General features: G+C 39.3%; 1 protein-coding gene across 10 annotated transcripts in view; it reads left to right on the top strand.

The window, feature by feature from the left end:
- Positions 1–5,675, top strand: part of MLLT10 (MLLT10 histone lysine methyltransferase DOT1L cofactor) — a 257,663-nt gene that overhangs the window by 13,018 nt on the left and 238,970 nt on the right. Inside the window, exon 1 of one of the 10 annotated variants that reach the window (XM_028495895.2) lies at positions 3,907–4,095. The exons of the other annotated variants lie outside the window; for them this stretch is intronic. The gene's annotated coding sequence lies outside the window, so the exon portion shown is untranslated. Of the gene's footprint in view, positions 1–3,906; positions 4,096–5,675 lie in introns of those variants that run through there. 10 annotated transcript variants of the gene reach the window in all.

Below are 5,675 nucleotides of genomic sequence, written 5' to 3'. Positions count from 1 at the left end.
AGCATGTGGGATCTTCCCAGACTGGGGCACGAACCTGTGTCCCCTGCATTGGCAGGCGGACTCTCAACCACTGCGCCACCAGGGAAGCCCTTGCTTCAGTTTTATGTTTTGGTTTTTTGGTCGTGAGACATGTGGGATCTTACCTCCCTGACCAGGGATCGAAACTGCACCCCCTTGCATTGTAAGGCGAAGTCTTAACCACTGGACTGCCAGGGAAGTCCCAGCCTATATACTTTAAATAGAATGCCTTCAAAGTTTAACATTTGCTAACTTTTTTTCACTTACTGATCATTCACATCTACTCTTTGCTTTTAAATTCAATGTAGCATCCTGAGTTCCTGTAGCTTTGAAAGAGGTGATTTTAAAATGTTAACAGATTTGGTGCTTACCACCATACATAAAATAGCAAATAGCCAATTTCCGTTGTCTCACTTCTTGAATTCCTTTCTTTTACTGTGAGAAAAACTTAGCATAACAGCTGACATGAAGTAGGCGTTTAATACTTGCTTGTATCCTTTTCTAACCTGCCTACGTAACTAGTAAGAGAAATGAAAACATTGGGTACATTGATACATTGCCCATTGTACCTATTTATTCCATTTTTTGTTTAGATTTAATTTTTATGTTTATCAAAGTGAAAAATGCACAGTCAGTAGTACCAAAAGATTCTTTCGCACACACAGTAAAACAGTACCTTGCTGCTTGACTCTTTTTTTTTTTTTTTTCGCGGTACGTGGGCCTCTCACTGTCGTGGCCTCTCTCGTTGCGGAGCACAGGCTCCGGATGCACAGGCTCAGCGGCCGTGGCTCACGGGCCCAGCCACTCCGCGGCATGTGGGATCTTCCTGGACCAGGGCACGAACCCGTGTCCCCTGCATTGGCAGGCAGACTCGCAACCACTGCGCCACCAGGGAAGCCCGCTGCTTGACTCTTAACAAGGAATGTAGAAGCAGCTATTCTTTTTTTTTAAAATAAATTTATTTATTTATTTTTATTTGTTTACCTTTGGTGGCACTGGGTCTTCATTGCTGTGTGCGGGCTTTCTCTAGTTGTGGTGAGCAGGGGCTACTCTTTGTTGCGATGTGCAGGCTTCTCATTGCAGTGTCTTGTTGTGGAGCACAGGCTCTAGGCACGTGGGCTTCAGTAGTTGCAGCACGCAGGCTCAGTAGTTGTGGTGCACGGGCTTAGTTGCTCCGTGGCATGTGGGATCTTCCCACACCAGGGCTTGAACCCATGTCCCCTGCATTGGCAGGTGGATTCTTAATCACTGTGCCACCAGGGAAGCCCAAGCAGCTATTCTTGACATGTCAGTTTTAGATGTTGTCTTTCAGTATATCACAAATTTTGGTTAAGTCAGGAGTGTTAAACAGAAAATTTTACGTTATTATGACTATTTAAGTATTTTGTTCATTTCTGAGTCAAAAGCATACTAAGATTGTTTTCTTTTTTTTTTTTCTCCTGGGATTAATAATTGTCTTGTATTTTCATTTTCCTTGTGTTCTTTATTTAAGGCTAAATCTTTGCATACTTTCTAGTCACTTCTTCATGTAATTTTCCATTTGTTTAATGAATCAGGTAGTCTATAAATTCAATTTTCTATACATTATAAAATTCCAAAAAGGAAAAAAATTTTACCATCTTACTTGATGGATAGTTTGCCTGAGTATGGAATTCTTTCTTGGTTGGAAATAAGTTTCCTTCAAAATTTTGAAGCTATTTCTCCATTACTTTTTAGCTGTCAGTGTTTCTTTTAAGAAGACGAATAAGTTCTGATTTCTAATCCTTTATATGTGATCGTTCTCTCTCGATTTAGTGTGCTTTCTGTAGCCAGTTTACCTGCTGTTTCTCATGGTAGTTAGTGTGCTGTCCGTCACTCATTGTACTGGGCACACAGTGGCCCTTTCAATTTGGTAAATCATGTTAGGAAACGTGAGTTTAGTTAAGGTAGAATTTTTTGGAATTATTTTTGACAGTTCCTCAGTTCTATTATCATTGTTTGCTTTTTCTTTATTTGGATGTTGGACCTTTTGAACTGATCTTGCATTTAAGTTAATTTCTTTCTTTCTGTTTTACTTTCTGAGGCAGTTTCTTACTTTATTTTCAATTCTTTGACTTAAATTTGTAAATTCTATTATACTTTTAATTTCCAGAGGCTCTTTTATGCTTTCTGACTGTTTATTTTTTATCCTTTGCTTCTGTTTCTTAAGTGCAATATTTTCTCTTAATTCTGTGAGGATGTTAACCAGATGGTTGTTTTTGTTTTGTTTCAGTGTTCTGAAGTTTTCTTCTGCTCCTGGGACTCTTTTCCTCAGAGTTCCTTTGTACCATTTGTTTTGGCCTGTCTTGTTAGGGACTTTGCTTACAAATCTAGTGACTGGTAGCCGTCCATTTGAATTTAAGACAAGCTCCTAATGAGGTGAGTGGAAGTTCTGTGTGTGTGGCAGAAATTGTTGGCAGATTGGCTTCATTATAGGTGTCTAGCTGGGTTTTTTTATTGGGATGCCACCAACTGGTTAGTTTATTCAGAGAAAAATCCTCCAGTCATCTGTTTGGGATTCACAAACCTGGTTACCAGTATTCTTTGAGCCATTGGTTGCTGGGATTTCACCATCTAGAACTGGATTTTTCAGTACGCCTTTGCTCAGATGTCTCCAGGTCCAGATTTCCTTTTGTTTACCCTTTGTTCAGTTTTCTCGGCTGTGGGAGAGAGAGTTACCTGGTAGTGTGTAGAGACGGGATTGGCGGCGGGGGGGCGTTGATTATCTTTCAGATTTTATCTTATCCCTCGTCCTGTTTTGAGCCCTATTTGGACCCGTCCCTCTCAGGGGCATGCACCACCGCTATGATGTGGCGCCTGAGGTCCCTCAGCTGGGGCGCCGTGTGGCCCAAGATGCATTGCTTTTGGACTTGCCTTACTGCAGCAGCCTTTTCTCACCTGCTAAGTCATTTGCTACTCTTTCCTTCCTAGCTTCCAAAGTTTTAGAACTGTTGTCTTCCTTTATGTTTGTTTCCCTTTTGTGATTTGTAATTTTGCCCTTTTTATGTCATTCAGTGGAGTTTTCAGAAGGAGAGAAGGTAGTTTTCAAGTGGAATTAACTGCCTTTTCTCATGATGTAGTCTTTTCCCACTTCTTCCAGGGTCTTGTTTTATTATTTAGTCTGTCCGTTTTACTTGATTTTTTCCCACGCGGCTCACAGTCGTTTTTGAATCTTCCCATGGATTTTACTTTCCCTTTACATTTTCTACCTTTTACTCGCAGGCTTCCTGGAAGAATAAAACCATTAGTTGATATCTCTGCTTCTTCAACTGCCTACTGTGGTCTAGCCTTTCAGTTGTGCTTAATGATTAAGGTGTAACTTAATTGTCTTGTTTTTTTTTTTTTTTTTTTTTGGTCGCACTGTGTGGCAGGTGGGATCTTAGTTCCCTGACCAGGCATTGAACCCATGCCCCCTGCAGCGGAAGCAAGGAGTCTTAACCACTGGGCTGCTAGAGAAGTCCCTTAATTGTCATTTTAAGCAGTAGCATATGAAATCAGCATTTGCTGTAACACTCTCATTATGAACACTCTGTTTTGTCTTTCAGTGACCCTTATATGAAAATCCATGTACAAGAAATTCTTTTCATAATTTAGCTTAAGGAAAATTGTCTCCCTTTAGAATCTGGTATATTTCCTCCTTTTTGATAGCTCTATGATACGTATTCTGTTTTTCTTTTTGTTCTGGCTATCAGGCAGCCCAGAACCAAATCTGGTCTTTAGTTACATCAGCTATGTTAATCTGATAATTAGTATATTTGTTTTCTCCTCCTTGTCCTGTGGGGTTTAGGACTTCATCTCTTATCTCTGTTTCTCTGCGTGTTGATTTCATTCTCTCATACTACAGACTCTCTACTTCATGAGGCTGGAACCATGACTGCTGGCAGCTCTTGGCTCTCATCTTCCTAGCCCCTTCTACCAGAAGAAGGGGCTGTCTTGAAGAATCCTGGGAAGGACTCTGATTGGCCTGTCTTGGATCATGTACCCACCATCCCTGTGGCTGGAGTGGGGAGGGTACTATGAATGACAACCCTCACTAGAACTACATAGTTGGAGTCAGGGGTAAGAGCAGTTTCCCTAAATCAGGGGATGTCCCTCATACTGGCTTTCACTGTTCATTTTTCTGTTTTTATTGTTATAATACAGGTCCTTTATTTGTAGTCTGCCTCAAATCCTTTTCTGAAAAAAATTTTAGGTATAAATAAGTAAATAAAATATCACAAATTGTTCATTTGTTCTTCACATTGTTATATTTGACTCTTAAGTCTACCACTCTTGATTTGCTATTAACGTCACACGGCCAAATTCAAAATTTTTTTTTCACTTTTCATTATACTTGATCTACTTTCAGCAGTTAAAACTGTGATCACTCATCTTTCTTGCAACTCTCTTTACTCATGACTTCTGATAAACTGTTTTCTACTTGTACCTCTTTAAACATTGCCTTTTGGATTCCTATTTGGCATTACTTATTTACTTGTTTAAAATTTATGTTAGATGATTACTTTTCTGGCCTGTTTATTTGATTACCTCACCCTAGTAAACTTAGGCATGCTTATGGATGCCTTGAGGCATCACTATCACGTGAAAAATTTTCTAGCCTTTAGATCCATATTTGCAGTTGGCTTCTGGATATCTCTATTTAGATATCCTAGGCATCTTAAATTTAATTTCTCTACTTCTGTAGTCACTGACATAATCTAGATTATTTTTTTGTCTAGATTATTTCAACAGCTTAAATTATGTAACTTTTGGTTAGACGGTATATTGACATGGCTCAAAAAATATAAAAAGATACACAGTGAAAATTCTTCCTCCTAAACCTGCCTCTTATTTGCCCAGTTTAGCTTTCCATCTTTCTCTGTTGTTACTAGTTTTTAATTCATTTTTCTAGTTTATTCATGTATGTATATATTTCTACAAATAGACTCTTGTTTTTCTTCCTTTTCTACAAAAAGGTAGCATATTACACATTTTTAGAGTGAACTTTTCTCCCTTGTCTTTTTACCTCTCTCCTTTCAGTACTGTCCCCCTCCCCAACATTTCAAGATAATCTCCTATAAAGCAAATATGATTGTTATTTTCCAATCTCCTATAATGTTACTTAACTGTTGGTGCAGTGAAAATTCTTCTGTCAGGTCTGCAGTATTTCCACTCTCACACATGTAATTTCTGCACAGGGTATGGCTGGGTAAACCCCCGGCCCCAACAATAAAAAATTTAGTTCTGTAGTTACATAGTAGGGTCAGAAATTTATGGTGGTATTGCTCTAGAGACAAGTAGAAATTATAGCTGCCCTAACATGATGTAAACTTTTCTTTGTCCATCTGTCTTTTCCCTACCCCTCCTATTTTCACTTTCTGCACTGTATCCTCCACATAGCCATGAATAGACAGATAACCCCAAAAGATTACTTCAGCATTTTATTCTCAGATGCTACAAGTGCTTTTCTGTTCTCTGACTCCCAAAGCCCAGAGTATTTGTTATCTTCTGCCTTAAAAAAATTTTGCTCTGATTTTAGTATAGTGCAGGCCTGCTCTTTTTTTTTTTTTTTTTTTTTTTTTTTGCGGTACGCGGGCCTCTCACTGTTGTGGCCTCTCCCGTTGCGGAGCACAGGCTCCGGACGCGCAGGCTCAGCGGCC

The sequence above is a fragment of the Physeter macrocephalus genome, chromosome 11, assembly GCF_002837175.3.
Source record: "Physeter macrocephalus isolate SW-GA chromosome 11, ASM283717v5, whole genome shotgun sequence".
NCBI lineage: Eukaryota > Metazoa > Chordata > Mammalia > Artiodactyla > Physeteridae > Physeter > Physeter macrocephalus.
The sequence above is the reverse complement of the archived record's forward strand: the minus strand, read 5'-3'. Positions and strand labels throughout refer to the sequence as shown.